Below are 17,606 nucleotides of genomic sequence, written 5' to 3'. Positions count from 1 at the left end.
CAGGCTTCCTGTCTGAGCCATTTAATCTGACAAACGGTACGAGACAGGGATGCCCTTTATCCCCTTTACTTTATGTCTTAGCCTTGGAACCTTTAGCAGCTCAGATCAGAAACAACACGTCTATACACGGAGTGACTATGCATGGGAAATAATATAAAACAAACGATGGCCCGCTCACTCTCACCCAACTTCACATATCCTTGCCCAATCTCCTAAAAGAAATCACTGAATACGGAAAACAATCCTACGACAAATTAAATGTCACGAAAACACAAGCTATGGGAATAGGTATACCTAAACCCACCATAGTACATTTGCAACATACCTTCTCCCTGGACTGGAGGCAGGAGGCAGGCTATGTTTGCTTTTTTAGGTCTCAAACTAACAAAAAATCCAAAGGATCTATTCACACTAAACTATGAACCACTGCAGCGGGCTATAGCGGACTCTCTGAGGGGATGGGAGGGGAAGTTTATCTCCTGGATAGGCAGATTGGCAGCAATCAAGATGGTATTGCTACCCAAATTCCACTACTTAGTGAGGACGTTACAAATCCCCCTACCCCAACAATATCTTGAAAAACTACAAAAAACCTTTGTAAGATTCATTTGGGCTAACCGCAAAGTAAGGGTTCTGTGCAGAACTATAGCAGAGGATGGTCTAGGCCTACTGGATGTCAAGCTCTACTACAAGGCAGCTATCTTAACTACTGTTATTACATCCCACGTTTAAACCAATCTGCCCCAGTGGATAGAAATAGAAGCCAATGGGACCTGCCCGAGGGAACTGAAATACCTGTTCTGGATACCTCAAAAAAGCCACAAAAAAATAATTGACTTTCCACCCACGACATCACTGCTCTTCAACACTTGGGACAGAGCTAGGAGCCAATTGGGATACACACACGACTGGGCGCTAGTTGCACCGCTTTATAGTCTACACTTAGTCAACCCCACATCTGACTATCACCCTTGGATTAAGGGGGATGCACACACATAGCTCACCTATATCATCAAGAATCACTGTTGCAATTCCCAGTCCTTTAACTAAAATATGACCTGCCTCTGCATGCAGTGTTCTCATACCTCCAACTAAAATCTTTGCTTGCCAATGCTATCGACCATAACCCACCACCATCAACATCCTACATTGAGAGCTTGTGCATGTCCGCATCTATTCCCAGGAAAATGTTCTCCTTCCTGTATAACACACTGAACAGGCCCTCTAAGAAAACACCAGATCCCTTTGAAAAACAGTGGCACATAGACATTGGTAAAACCTTTGACAGGGACCAGTGGAGAAATGCCTTTATGGGACACAAAGGCAGGACAAGCTGTGCTTCCCATATGGAACTTATGAGCAAATTGCAATATAGATGGTACATGGTACCGGAAAGACTGTCCTGCATTTACCCCAACACCTCCAATACATGCTGGAGATGCCTCACAGATAAGGGGACCATGTACCATGTATGGTGGACCTGTTCAAAGATACAACCATTCTGGAATATGGTAGAGAGATAGTATCCTTAGCTATAGGAGATACCGTATCACTCATGCCAGAATGCAGCCTACTGTTCATGACCCAAAAGAAGACTCCGGTCTACTATTCCACATTCTTATAGCAGCAAACCTACTCATTGCCAGAGCCTGGAAAACAACAACCATACAAAGTAAAGAAGCCCTAGTACAGCAAATATCTCTAAACTTAGACTATGAAACAGGAGTTGGCAAGGACTTTAGATCAGCGTTTCCCAATTGGTGTTCAGGGTTCCGCCAAAAGTTAAAAAAAATAAATGGCTGTGGGGGACGGGGCCGGACCGCCATACTGGCAGGTCGCACAACAGAACAGCTCCTGCAATTCTTCTCAGTTTTCACGGAAAAAAACGATCTTATACCCACCAAACGACTGGAAACGGCGGCCCTGTGAGAGAAGCCACCCTCGTTCCGAGGAGAGGCTTGCTGCAAGGTTTTAGCCCCTCGGTGGGGCGCTCTCCGTCTCCCGCGATGGAGAGCGCTCAGGCAGTGAGTGGAGTGGACGGCCACCACCCTGCTATCCTGCCCACCAGTGGTCCGAGTGCAGCACAGGGCTAGGGGGGTCTGGCCCTGTTCTCCCCCCCTCTGGACCGGCGGGGGTGATCCCGGTCCACACCCAGGGCCCACCAGCGTGCAGAGACACCAGCACGCCAGACGGAGACAGAGCAGACCCAACATCCGGAGGCTGCACTAAAATGTCGGAGACTGCACTAAAATGGCAGAGGCCGCGTGCCGAGCCGCCCAAGTCAAAGGGAAACAGAACCCACCCGCAACAGGGGCAACAAGACACCGGTAAATCAAGATGGTATTGCTACCTGTAACGAGAATATACCTCAACACGCAGGATTCAGCTAAACAGAAGACAACACAGAGAGGAGATACGTCTACCGGACCTTAGAGTGGCCGGACTCGACGTATATAGGAGAAGTACAGAGTCAGGAACGATCCGAGGTCAAGGGCACAAAGAGACAGCGTATACTAGGACTAGCCGGGGTCTGGTACACAGTAAACAGCAAGCCGGCAAACAGAACAGATAAGGATAAAGAGATAACGTAGTCAGAAAACAAAGCCAAGGTGAAGTATGAAGGAACACAACTGAACACAACAAGCGCTAAAGGGAACTGAAACAGAAACCACGATAGGGCAAGGAACCAAGGGAAAAAGGTGAGTATAAATAACTAAACATCTATTTTGATTGGTCCCTGTCATCTCCACGCCCCCAAAAGGTAAGTGTATGGGGAGTGTGGCATGACAGGGACCAATGGGAGCCTTTTCCAATTTAGGCTCCCACTGTCCCTTTAAGAGCGCGCCCGAAACCCGCGGTGCGCTCTTAGAGTCAGGCGGGACACGTGACCGCTTCTCGCGGTCACTGTCCGCCTTCCTGTTCCTGCCTTCGGATGAGCCGCGTGCGGCTCGTGCAGCAGCAGGACCGCGCGCGGCTCGAACAGAGGACCCTGGCCGGCCCCTGGAAAGGGTAAGTACCGCTACACTACCCAAATTACACTACTGGTCTCTCTGAGACCACACAGTGGAAGAGCAGCCGGAACCACGCTGACCCAAGGCTGGCAGCAACACACACAACTGGCGGGGACCGGAGCCCGCAACCTACCATTCAGGCACACTTACGCGTTCGCTCAGAATGAGTCCCCTCAGTGAAAGAAGATGTCCCAGCAATGAGGCTTTGTAAGCAGATCCCCTCAGAGCACAGCACGGATGCCGATCCACACAGACCGACAGCCCGCAACTGCGAGGTCCAATTCGACAACCAACATGGCTGCGGGGACCGGGTGCCCACCAGAGGCAAACACAGGACTAAACTGCAAGTACACCGCATGGGGACTTTCACCCTGCCACATGCCTGGACTGAGCCTAACATGGCAGTACCCTGGCTCTCGTCCCTATGCTCCCATGGCACTAAACCACTGACTCATCTGGCTGCTGGGGGGTTCACCTGGGGTGGAAAAACCCACACATGTATGAAGCTTTCATATATTACTGCTCTCTGCACATTAGTTAATCGTAAAGTAACAGTCTTTAATATGTAATTATTTCACCTCTTGCAGAGTTTTTTGCTGTAGTTCCTTACGTGTGTTTACTTTAACCGCTCATGCATTATTTTATTAACTAGTCCTATCTAATGGGACAACTTAAGCTTCTTTAAAAATTAGCGGTAAAGCTGCTGGCATATCTTTGTAGTTAAAGGAACACTATAGTCACCTAAATTACTTTAGCTAAATAAAGCCGTTTTAGTGTATAGATCATTCCCCTGCAATTTCACTGCTCAATTCCCTGTCATTTAGGAGTTAAATCACTTTGTTTATGTTAATGCAGCCCTAGCCACACCACCCTTGGCTATGATTGACAGAGCCTGCATGAAAAAAAAACTGGTTTCACTTTCAAACAGATGTAATTTACCTTAAATAATTGTATCTCAATCTCTAAATTGAACTTTAATCAAGTCTAGCAAGCTATTAACATAGCAGGAGATAAGAAATCTTAATTAAACAGAACTTGCAATAAAAGCCTAAATAGGGCTCTCTTTACAGGAGTGTTTATGGAAGGCTGTGCAAGTCACATGCAGGGAGGTGTGACTAGGGTTCATAAACAAAGGGATTTAACTCCTAAATGGCAGAGGATTGAGCAGTGAGGCTGCAGGGGCATGTTCTATACACCCAAACTGCTTCATTAAGATAAAGTTGTTCAGGTGACTATAGTGTCCCTTTAACAACGCGCAACCCACACCTTAAACATAAAAGCTTCCTTCTATAACAATGCACCGCTATATACTTCTAAGCCTCAGCGCAACTAGCCTTGTTATATGCACGTTTAGCCTAGCATGCTAAAATATAAAACACTGATGTCTAATTGCCTGCTATCCTCATGTTTTATAAAAAAAAATGTGCTGTCTAGACTGCCACACTTTGAAATGTTACGAAAAATGCCTGCGGATGCTGTCGTGGCTCTGCACGCTTGCACAAGAAAAATAAAGAATAAAAAAATGGCTGTGGACGTTGAAGGAGCAGTGATCTCCCTCGAGCGCACAGCAGTGATGCTGGAGCTGTAATATGACGTCACTTCGGCTTCAGATTCACTAAGAGGTGCACGAGAGAACTGAGCAGGGAGATCAGCAGCTCCACTGGCCCTAGACGGGTCCTACACTGACCCTTCACCTTGCTTCCTTGAGCCTCTGGCAAAGATATCTCTAATGAGACAGAGAGGGGTATTTTTTATATAAACCCCTATATACTTGTTAACCCTTAATAGGGAACACATTGGATGGGCGGCAGCATTGTAACCTAGCTGTGTGATACAGAAAGTGAATACAAATACAAAAAGATAAGTCCTGCGCTCACACCCATCACTTCTGTGTTTGTGTGTCTGTCAAAGAGTATACATGTGTGTTTGTCAGTGAGAGTGAATGTGTTTGTCAGTGAGAATGTATGTGTTCTTGTCAGTGAGTGTATATGTGTTTGTATGTATGTCTGTAAAAGAGTATGTGTGTTTGTCAAAGGGTGTGTCTGTCAATGAGTACGTGTCTGAGTGTGTCAGTGTATATGTGTGTCAAGGTTTGTGTATGTGTCACTGTGTGTATGTGCCAGTGTGTTTGTATGTCAGTGTGTGTGTGTGTATCTGAGTGTGCCAGTTTGTGCATGTGCCAGTGTGTATCTGTGGGTGCAAGTGTGTGTATATGTCACTGTGTGTATCTGAGTGTGTATTTGTGACTCAAGATGTGTGTGTCAGTGTGTGTGTGTGTGTGTCTGTGTGCCAAGGTCTGTGTCAGTGTGCCACTATGTGCCAGTGTGTGTGTGTGTGTGTCTGTTTGTCAGATACATACACACACACATATAGACACTGACACAGAGATACACACACTGGGGTGTATAAACACAGATTACACACCGGCACATATAAACACAGATACACACACTTTGAAACATAGATACACACACCTTGACACACTGATAAATACACACACACACACGGATACACACTGCGTGTCATGGTGTGTGTGTCTGTGTCAGTGTGTGTATCTGTGTGCCACCATCTGCCAATGTGTTTAGATTCATACACAATGGCACATTCAAACACACCATGATACACAGACACATACAAACACAGATACACACACTTTGACACACAGAAACACAAACACACACACACACTGTGTGTCAAGGTGTGTGTATCTATGTGCCAGTGTGTATCTGTGTGTCAGATATACACACCACGATGTTGATACACTATGTCAAAGGGTTCCATGGGAAAAAATAATTGGGAACCCCTGTTCTAGAGACACCTAACTGACCCTGTCAAAGGCCTTTTCGGCATCTGACAGGGCCAGCTGGGCTTTATTCTGATAGAGGATTAATGTGACAGGATTAGAGGAGGTTAATGTGATAGGGTGAGTGTGGCAGAGGGTGGGTGAATGTGATATGGTTAGAGGGGGTGAGAGTGACAGGATTATGAGGGGTTAATGTGTGTGTGGCTGGGTAAGGGGGTGACAATTTGTGTGAGGGGGATGACAGTGTGTGGGGAAGGTGACAGTGTGTGGGAAAGGCGACTGTGTGTGTAAGGAGGGTGACATTATGTGTAGGGAGTGACAGTGTGTGAATGGGAGGATGACAGAGTGTAAAAAAATAGATGAACACAGGCCACACTCCAGGATCAAGATTTATGAAAGGGTAAACCAACCCATAAAAAGTGCAAAATGCAACGTTTTGGCTCAGAAGAGCGTTAATCATGACAGAGTGTATGTGAAAGGGTGATAGTGTGTATGGGGAGGGTGACTGTGTGTGTGGGGTGACAGTGCATGTAAGAGGATGACAGAGTGTGTGGGAGGGTGAATATGTGTGTGTGTGTGTGTTGGGAAGGGTTACAGTGTGGAGGGTGGGAGGGCGAGAGAGTGTGTGGGAGGGTGTCAGTGTGTGTGGGGAGAGTGACTGTGTGTGGGAAGGTGACAGTGTATGTAAGAAGATGACAGTGTGTGAGTGGGAGGATGCATGTGTGTATGAGTGGGAGGGTGACAGTATGAGTGGGGGGTGATTGTATGTGGTGGTGGTGGTGGTGATGGTGTGTGGGGAGGGTGACTGTGTGTGGGAGGGTGATAGTTTATGTATGAAAATGACTGACTGTGTGAGTGTGACATCATGTGTACAGGGTGACGGTGTGTGAGTGGAAGGGTGACTGAGTGTGTAGGAGAATGACAGTATGTGGGGAAGCTGTGTCTATCAGTGGCCAGCCTTCCTACACTGGTGGTCAGGTTGCCTTGCTACCCGGTCTGCAGCACCACCTTGGGTGCATAGCTGCAGGCCATGTGGTAGAGGACCTGCGAGCTCTGGCACTTAAAGTGTCAGAGAGTTGTCATGGTAATCTGCGGCAATGCTTTGATTGGCTGGAGCATGTAAGAACTCTACCACATGGTCTGCAAGTTTGCACGCGGCAGAACTGCAGACTGGAGGCACTGCACTCTCTGTCCCCTGGGCAGACTGAGCGGTGGGGAACTGCACCCAGCAGTGCTGCCTGCTGGAGGCTGTGCTTGGTTCACTCTACCCCAGGCAGACTGATGGAGGGGCCCACACCCGACTGCACACAGAGCAAGCATGGCCCCACTCAGCCCTAGACCTTAGGTGACCACCTAAGTTGCCTAATTAGTAAGCCACCTAATGAGTGGCACCCAGGGAAAACCGACCCTCATTAGTTCGCCATTGCAGTAGGGTATGCTGTACATGGTAGGTAAGTTACGCTTTTACCTGCCCCGGGACACACAAGATTTATTGGATTAGACAATATACAAACTGCAAAATCCTTTCTGTTCTGTCAATTTTGTCTTATTTAATATATTGGTCAATAGTGATGTCCCGAACGGTTCGCTGGCGAATAGTTCCTGGCGAACATAGCTTGTTCGCGTTCGCCACGGATGGCGAACATATGCGATGTTCGGTCCGCCCCCTATTCATCATCATTGAGTAAACTTTGACCCTGTACCTCACAGTCAGCAGATGCATTCCAGCCAATCAGCAGCAGACCCTCCCTCCCAGACCCTCCCACCTCCTAGACAGCATACAATTTAGATTAATTCTGAAGCTGCATTCTTTTTTTTTGTGTGTGTGTTTGTGTTTATTATACATTATCCTCCATAGCCAGTAACCTGTGTTTATTATACATTATCCCCCATAGCCAGTAACCTCCGTTTATTATACATTATCCCCCCATAGCCAGTAACCTGTTTATTATACATTATCCCCCCATAGCCAGTAACCTGTGTTTATTATACATTATCCCCCATAGGCAGTAACCTGTGTTTATTATACATTATCCTCCCCATAGCCAGTAACCTGTGTTTATTATACATTATCCTCCCATAGCCAGTAACCTGTGTTTATTATACATTATCCTCCCATAGCCAGTAACCTGTGTTTATTATACATTATCCTCCCATAGCCAGTAACCTGTGTTTATTATACATTACCCCCCCCATAGTCAGTAGCATGTGCTTATTATGCATTATCTCCCTCCATAGCCAGTAACCTGTGTTTATTATACATTATCCCCCCATAGTCAGTAACCTGTGTTATTATACATTATCCCTCCCGTAGCCAGTAACCTGTGTTTATTATAGATGACCCCCCCCATAGCCAGTAACCTGTGTTTATTATACATTATCCTCCCATAGCCAGTAACCTGTGTTTATTATACATTATCCCTCCCATAGCCAGTAACCTGTGTTTATTTTACATTATCCCCCCATAGCCAGTAACCTGTGCTTATTATACATTATCCTCCCATAGCCAGTAACCTGTGTTTATTATACATTATCCCTCCCATAGCCAGTAACCTGTGTTTATTATACATTATTCCCCCCCCCCCATAGCCAGTAACCTGTGTTTATTATCCATTATCCCCCATAGTCATTTATCGTTGGACCTAGGCAGCATGATGTATTAGGCCGGCCCAGAGAGTGAGTGAGTGAGTGAGTGAATAATATAATATATATGTTCAGAAACATATTAGTAATATGTGTAAATCGGGTTCATGCAAAGAGGGTGAAAAGGTATTAAAGAAAAACACACTTATTGCATCAAATTTACAAAGCCAAACTTTTAAAAGCTTTCCTCATTTCTTTCTCGGGATGAGGAATATATCGGTTGTAGACTGAGGATTTCCATCTGCCCAATCTTTTAATAATATGCACTGGAGTGTCAGTGTTGAAGGAGACCGAAGCTGCCCCTATTCTAAATGAAAGACCCGAGACATGGATACAACCCAATCTTAGGAGTAGTGTTCTGATGTAGAAGATGAATTTAGCCGTAGTCAGAGGGATTCAGTGAGAGTAGTGGTGAAATGTGTGTGGCATGACTGAGTGTGGGTAAGTAAGAGTCAAGTATTTTAACTGGGCACTAGTTCTAGGTGGGATAAAGTGGTATAGCGGATGGATGAGTAGTTTGGTTCGTTTTAGAGGTTTGTAGAGAAAGTATATAGTGATCATGATTTTTAGCGATATCCAATATTTTTAAGGTGGTCTCAAACAAACATAAAATGCTATATAAAATTTGTGGGAATATCGAATAGTCGTGTACAGTAAATCAGAGAGGGCTCAGAATATCGAACCATCGATCGGTAACCTGGATGAAGTAGGTGGTCTATCTGTTTTATTAAATACGCGGTAATATGCTTTTAATAGGATAAGACGTTGGGAAAGGTGTGTGGGATAAGTGGTTGTGGCTGTATTTACCTTATCCTGGGACCGACCTGGCTCCTAAGCTTGAGCCGCGCTTGGCTGGATCACTCCTGCCTCCACACGAGCCGCATGTGGCTTGATCTCCTCTTCTGACTTAGCTGCGTGCACTGACCGCAGTGATCGGTCACGTGGCCCGCCGGGCACTAGGAGCACGGCTCGAGTCACGAGCTCGCTCTTAAAGGGGCAGTGGGAGCCAAAAGTTGATTCAGGCTCCCATTGGCCCACGTCATTCCAGCACCCCCACACACGAACGTTTTGGGGGCGTAGGCATGACGTGGGCCAATCAAATGTTAAAGGATATTTAAACTTCCCTAGCCCTATCCACTTTGTCCTATCGTGGTTTCTGTGTCAGTACCCTTTAGTGCATTCCTTGATCTATTTTATTTATTTTGGTATTGACCATGGCTTTGTTCTTGACTCTGAATTTATCTTTAACCCTTTCCTGTCTTGTTTGCCCGTGTGACTGATTACCATCTACCTGACTCTGGCTTGTTCTCGTTTTCGTAGTCGCTCTGTTACCATGACCTTGTCTCGTTTCTGATTACGCTTTATCTCTGTCTGACGTTTAGTCTAGCCATTCTAAGTCCAGGTAATAAGTTATATCCTAGTCTTGCCCCTTGCTATCCTAAACTCTGCGTGTTGGGGTATTACATCATGACATAATGATAGGACCCTAGGCCCTGCAGGTTTAGGACAGCAAATGGCCTCCTATGAGGCAAGATTTTAAGAACAGGATCACCGTATGGACCAGATTGCCCAGGCCCATCAGACACTTTTGTCCAGAAATGCTTATTTGGCCCCTGAGACACTGGTATGCGTACCATCTCAACCCGTACCTCCCATTCCAGAGGCATCTATCCTGACTAGAGATGTCCCGAATAGTTCGCTGGCGAATAGTTCCTGGCGAACATAGCTTGTTCGCCACGGATGGCGAACATATGCAATGTTCGGTCCGCCCCTATTCGTCATCATTGAGTAAACTTTGACCCTGTACCTCACAGTCAGCAGACACATTCCAGCCAATCAGCAGCAGACCCTCCCTCCCAGACCCTCCCACCTCCTGGACAGCATCCATTTTAGATTCATTCGGAAGCTGCATTCTTTTTTTTTTTTTTTTTGTATTATGTTTTTTTTTTTTAGACAGAAGTGTGTTATATTTGAGCATGCTAGGCTGAACGTGCGTATATCATGGCTAGTTACACTGAGGGTATGAGTATATAGCAGTACATTGTTGTGAAAGATGGCTGTCATGTTTAGGGTGTAGCTTGCACGTTATCAACTGTGTATTTATATCAGCAGCTCCACCACTAGTTATAAATCAAGTGTGAGTCGCCCCATGAGATGAGACTAGTGAATAACATAATACATGAACGGTTAAGGTAAAGGCATGTAAGGAACTACGACAATAAACTCTTTAGGAGGTGAAATAATGACATGTTTAAACGCTTGCTACTTTACGATTAGTTAATGTGCAGAGAGCAGTTCATGTGATCAAAGGCATGGTGCGGAGGATCGGCTATAGTGGGACATGCTTGGCAGGCTGCTGTTTACTGCTTGTGCTCATCCAATCCCTTCTGGGCGCCAGGTGCAGACCCTGGGAGTCCCTGATACCTGAAACAACAAAGGCAAGTCTCTGGCCGGGTTCGCGGCTTGAGGTGGTGGAAGCTTGTTTTGTCGGGTGGTCGGATCTGTCGTGGTGGTTCTTCACGTCCGGTGCGGGATTGTGGTGGCTTAAGGTGGAGGCGAGTGCTTGACGTGGGGCAGGCTCTGCATTTCTGTTTGTGCCTCTGGTCCCGTCTTCGTAGTGCTCACACGAAGCTCACACGAAGTGCGTCTTTCCTCCATGACAGCTAGGCCCCGCCCCCCGGAAGCTGCATTCTTAGTGAGAGGAGGGACAGTGTAGCTGCTGCTGATTTAATAGGGAAATCAATAGTTAGGCTAGTGTATTCAGTGTCCACTACAGTCATGAAGGACTCATCTGATCTCTGCTGTAAGGACAGCACCCCAAAAAGCCCTTTTTAGGGCTAGAACATCAGTCTGCTTTTTTTTTTTCTGTGTAATCTAATTACAGTTGCCTGCCTGCCAGCATGTGTGTCAGGCTCACAGCGTATACTGTGCCCACTTGCCCAGTTCCACCACTCATATCTGGTGTCACAATAGCTTGCATTTAAAAAAACAAAAAACTTATTTGACTGTAATATAATAGCAGTCAGTTTCCTTCACACGTGTGCGTTTCAGGGCCTGCCAGGGCACAGTGTCACACCAGTGCAACTCATATCTGGTGTAACAGTAGTGTACATTTAAAAAAAAAATACAGGGGGCTTGTTGTCACCTTTCGGGTACGTGGCTGTGTGGAGGAAGAGACCTTCAATGACATCAGTGAGGACAAGGAACGGGACATAGCTAGCTTGGTATCCAACCTTGTGCAAATGGGGAGTTTGCGGTTGTGCAAATGGACTGTTTGCGGTTGTTTGCGATGCGTTAAACGGGGAGTTTGGTCTGTCACTGTGAAGCGGGCGTAACCCTTACACTACCTGATCGATACAACATCATACCTGATGTTTTAAAGCACGTTATTCCAAACAATTTAGGAATGTTAGGTGATTTATGTCTTTATGGATTAAAACCAGACTCTGCATCAACTATGTAATTTTCCATGGGAGTTTTGCCATGGATCCCCCTCCGGCATGCCACAGTCCATTAGTATTAGTCCCCTTGAAACAACTTTTCCATCACTATTGTGGCCAGAAAGAGTCCCTGTGGGTTTTAAAATTCGCCTGCCTATTGAAGTTTATGGCGGTTCGCCCGGTTCGCGAACATTTGCGGAAGTTTGCGTTCGCCGTTTGCGAACGGAAAATGTTATGTTTGCGACATCACTATTGGTCAAACAATTCAACCCTTCAAAAAACAATTCCACATTAGTGGTATAGAAATTAATTGTCCTGATTAGGCAGTTTGGGGATGTATTTATTTTTTCATAACATATTTGTGATGCCGTTTGTAATTTTTTAACATCCTCTGTCTGGAATATAAGTTACGTTTTACATGCTTTGAGCACTGAAGCAGCTTTATTCAGAATTAATTGGCGATACAACTGTGGATATTGTTAGCTGGCAAAACCACCCTCACTCAAGATGAACACTACACTGACACTAAACGTCAGTTTGTTGCACGGTCTTATGCCAAAAGCTTGAAAAAATATTTTTCATCACAAAAAAACCCCCCAAAACCTGCCAGCCGCTGTCAGTTTAGACGCAGGACACAATGAACCACTTTTGATGGTGCATTAGAACCTGTAATGAAGATATTGTGGAACTAAAGGAGTGGTGTGTATGTTGTACAAACCGAAGTCCAACATACATAAAAATGCAGTTGATCAGAACCATACAAGGTTCGAGCTCAAATTAACCGTTTTGCTATTAAAGGAACACTGTACTCACCATAACAACTTAGTCTAACTGAAGTTGTTATAGTGACTACAACATTTCCACCATGTCCTAGCCATAACTCCAAGCCCTCTGGAGAGGATTGTCAGGATGGTCCCTGCCCGACCTCAGTTTTCCTGTAACAAACTGTGATGTAGGCCCTTGTAAGAGCAGTGTGCAGCTCCACATGCTCAGCAGTGTCTTGCTCCCTGACACTATAAAGCTCAGACCCTTGAATTAGCCCAGTGATTAGTATTAGATGTTCTGCTTTAATAGGTGTCCTCACTAACGTTTAGCCATATTACACCATGGGCTTACAGTCGCTCGGGTGAGCGCTGTGCCTCTTGGTGTCCCAGTTAATATGATAATCATTGCGTTTGGAGCTAAGGCAGACTGTCTGAGAATGAGATTTGGGGTATCTAAGTTTTAGCTTTAAAAACACTTTGACAACCTTTTACTTTGGTAATTGTTGCTCTATATCTGATGGCCACTTGCACCAGGCACCATATCTTATATCAACTCGAGTCCAGACCCCAATTGATAATATATACACGCTATATTCACTCTATATATGAACAGCCTAGCCTCCGGTGTGCAACAAGTGTTTACACGTGTCTTGGAGTTAGAGGAGGACAAGGAGTAGGTCAATTCATAAATGAACACCCTGTCAGCATAACTGAACTCACAGAGATTTACTTATCTCCACCCAGCTTTAGAAAACGTTGATAATTGTGGATGCCACATTATACCGCATATAACGTGTGTAACATGTCTGATTGTTCATAATATAGTGCACTTTTTAAAAAAAAAATCTTTATTTTTCGTGTGGAGAGATAACAAACTGTTCCTGACTGTAGCTATTGATTTGCACCCGTGTGTGTTGTGCTCTAGGCGTCATAAGGTGTCTTTTTATCCTAGCGGTGGCTGCACGTGGTTGCTGGTCAATATAGCGACTATGGATTTTGAGCCTAGGTGTATATAAGTCGCTGTGGTGTGACAGGATCAAGCTGTGTCCGTGGGGCGTTAGACAAGGCGGTGAGCTTGGTACAAGTCAGGGTTACTAGGTCGCCCTTGATGTCAGTTCCCTTTAATCCCAGGGAGGGGGGGGGGGGGTTGTTGGAGCAGGTGTGGTTGACTCTAGTTGGCCTTTTTTCGCACTGTAATAACCGTTAGAGTGAGAGAGAACTATATGTAACTTAAGGAACAGTCTTAGTAACCCAAAATATTTAAACTAAAGTCTAAGAGGCTGTCAGCAGAGGCAGTTCATTCAGGGTTTGGTTTTGGGGCCCCTGCTTGTTCCAGGGGTCGCGGTTGGATCTGCACTTGTTGTCCCTGGCCGATGATCTAGCTGTGCCGTCGAGGTCGCTGCAAGATTAGATAGTCCTATTGCAGACATCAGTGCTGGACCCTCCGTGTGGTCAGTGGCTTTGTAGTGCTTATCATCTTTAGTGATCCAGAGAGTCCCTGGGGTCGCCCATCTATAGGCAACTCCTGCCGCTTGGAGTTGTTTGGTGATTGGGTGCATACTTTGCGCCATAATAGTGTGGCCCTGCTCAAGTCCTGAAAAAAGGAGAGTTTGCATTCTTCGAAGTCAAAAGGGATCTTCCCTTGTATAGCTGCCATTAGCCCCAGTTTGTCAGACATTGATTGGCATCTTAGTATTATGTCCCGTTGGAGCTGAGGTGGGTGCTTGTGGGGATTTGGCTTTCCTGTAAACCCCATCAAACTGAAATGTTTTAGTTTGTCTTGTCGGTAGGAGTGTGGCCACAAGGCGTCTAGTGAAGTGTGGCAGTTCTTCCAGCGGTACTGACTCGGGTACCCCTCGGATTTTGATATTTACAGCACCCTTTGTCATCCAGAAGGTTAACTTGCCTGGACATTGTTGCTTGTGAGACTTGTAGGTGTCGCACCTTCTCCCCCAGTTCCTGGTATTTCTCTCTTAGTCTCTTTACCTCCTCTTCTATAGCCTGAGTGCGCGTGGAGACTGCGTGCACATCTAACTTAAGCACTGCCAGGTCCGCTTCCCACATTTGTCTCCGGTTCTGTTGCAGGCCTGTCAGCATTTCCTGTATGTCTTGTTTTGAGGCCGGTGTGCTGGCTTCTGGTGTCCATGTGTGTGTGGGGTTTTGGGGACTGGGGTGTGGGCAGTCTAGGGGTTCTCCCTCCTCAGTTGGTACCGGGGATGGTTCGCGGGGGGTTTGGGCCTTCACTGCGCTTGGGGCCTATGTCGCGCTGAGGTTTTGGGGCAGTTTTTGCGTTTTGCTTCCCATCTCACCTGAGCTCTGTGGTACCAGTCCTCAAAGTCTGGGATATTCCAGGGCGTGTTCTCTCGTTATGGACTGAGGCTGTCCCCCCCGCCCGGTAGGCCTTGCCGCCTCGGCATCTATTTTTGGAGCCGGGCGTCAGGAAGAACGGCACCGGCAATCACAGTGGCGTTCCCTGCGGTCTGTGACTGAATGTGTGGCCGGGATTGGTGCGGGATGTCTCCGATGGTGCCGGGTTACAGTGGGTTACTCTGGAGCTCCAGCAATGTGCGTCCGCTCCAGTCCGTTGACAGGCTCCGTCCCCGCACTATTTATTAATTCTTTTAAATCGCTATTGGGTTTTATTGCGAGTATTTTTAGAGTCTGGACACTTGGTTCGTTGCTGCTATTTGGGGATATAGATTTAGTAAAAACAAAACAAATGAATTAGAGCCATTTATTCACTTATTGCATTTAAATTTTTTGGGATTATTAAGTTCTCTGTTTAGAACGTAAGAACATTAAGAACTTAAACCAAAAATATAAACATCTGTAAATAGAAAATGGCAGGGTTAGAAAATGTAAACATTTACAACAGTAAAAACAGATGTAAGAAAGGCTGAACTTGATGGACACTTGTTTCTTTTCGGTGAACTGTAATGATATCAAAGTGTTTATATAAAAAAAAAAAAATTAAAAAGGGAAAACCAAAAAACAATAGTTTCCCTGATTATGGGACATAAAAACAAACACCTACGTGATCCCCCCTCCAAGTTTACTCAGGGCTCGGTAGTTACACACCTGGCTTGGAGACAGCCTCCAAAGAAAAAAAAAGAAAAGAAAAATTGTCTTTTAAATCCACATCAGCGGCCCACTCTGCACTGTCCAAGTGCCGTCACTGGCAGTCGCTGGGGGCATCCAAGGGCGCAAGTGTCCACAGCACCACGGGTACTCAGAAGCCTGCTAAGTCACGGGGCTCCCTCCTCCCAGAGTCTGCGGGTCAGCTACCTCCTGCACCTCTGGTGTCCTGGTCAGAAACACATGTAGCCTCTCCGTGCCTCGCCCACTGCCAGCCTCCTCTCTGAGACAGGGCACACTTGACCTCACAGCCACCGGTTCACCAATGGCTTCGACACACCCCCAGCTGGACCCCCAGCGATAGGGGCAGGTAAGGTTGCACGCACATTCCGCGAAGTAGTAGCGGCATTAATAATAAAAGCCAGTTGGTTACAGCAGTCTGAAATATGAAGGGCACAACCTCGGCAGACCCTGCTCAGCCGAGCTACTAAACTTGTGCAGTCATGGAGCGATGGACCGGGATAACCCCCCGGTCCGGGATGGGACAAGCAGACCCCATGGATGTCAGCATCAGCTGAAATTGCCAGCGGCAGTGCACTGTCCTCATTACTATGCGGAGTAGGCTCACACGTGCAGGTAGGCCGCAGTCATGGGTTTTCATGCATGGGTAGGAAAACGACCATTTCTTGGTTTCGGGTTGCTTCTGGGGTATTCCCCTCGGCCATGTACTCTTGCCTTCATGTTATATATGTTCTTTTTTAGGGCTCAAGCTGCGGTACATTTGGTTTGCTGGTGTAAATTACGGTGTTGTCTGTGCACACGTGTACAGTTGAGGCTTTGCAGATGTTAAACAGATAATTTATGAATAAACTGAATAGTATGGAGCCTTGAGGAACACCACACGTGACTGGGAGAGGGAGGCGCTGTCAGAAATGGACACATATTAATCCAATACATATGATTGAAGCCAGGTTAGTTTATGATAAATTTACAAAATATTGCCACCACTTTTATGGATAGGTAGTTTTTTTGCAGTCTTACGAAGTTTTGGTATGTATCCAGACACCAAGGATTCATTGATTAGGGTTGTAACAAGTTTAGTAATTGCTGGCACACTGAGATACAGGAACATTGCTGGGATTTGATCATGTTCAAACAGGTTTTACATTATTAGATTATGGAGGAGTTTATTAATGACACTAAGAAGTACAGGTCTAAAATGGTGTTTCCCTATTTGAGGTCTTTGCAAGTTTGTTGCATCTTGAGCCCCATTTTTAATTCCAGAATGCGTTTAATTAGTTTATTTAGCAATCAGGGTGGCGGCACATCCAACAAAATAATAGTTTAAAAAAGTTGTGGTCCAGGCACTCAAGGATCAGTTTAAACAGCAGATTTGGAAAAAGGCAACGTTTTGATATCCAAGAGTTCTTTCTAAAGCTTGAGAAACATCTCCTGGAGATCGAAACGTTGCATTTTTCCAAATAAATCTGTTTAAACTGATCATTGAGTGCTTGGACCACAACTTTATTCAACTATTATGGTAGGGGTAGAAAACCCCAGGTCTGGTTGCCCCAGGAGTCAGATAGGAGTGCGGCATTGTGTCATAGGCTTTCTTGTAGGCAATCCAGGCCGTGCACAGAGTGGTCTGTCTGGTCATAAAATCCTTTGTGGCTGCTTGGTCTACCAGTAGTTGGTGTTTTAATCCTCTGGTGTTGTTTCCAATCCCCTTCTCATTATTGCTCCTAAATTAATTCATCAATCGTGGAGCCAATGATGCCTGACAGGAGCTTTGATGTTGTGATTGGTCAGTAGTTGGATGGTGTTGTTCTCTTGTGAGGGTCCTTTATGATCAGGATTGTTCTGCCTTGTG

At 45.9% G+C, this 17,606-nt stretch overlaps 1 protein-coding gene across 1 annotated transcript in view; it reads left to right on the top strand.

Moving 5' to 3' along the window:
- LOC134573755 (zinc finger protein 850-like) overlaps positions 1-17,606 on the top strand; it is a 788,930-nt gene that overhangs the window by 187,556 nt on the left and 583,768 nt on the right. The window lies entirely within an intron of this gene.

Source organism: Pelobates fuscus, chromosome 1 (genome assembly GCF_036172605.1).
Source record: "Pelobates fuscus isolate aPelFus1 chromosome 1, aPelFus1.pri, whole genome shotgun sequence".
Lineage (NCBI taxonomy): Eukaryota > Metazoa > Chordata > Amphibia > Anura > Pelobatidae > Pelobates > Pelobates fuscus.
This window is presented reverse-complemented; position numbering and strand designations above follow the sequence as displayed.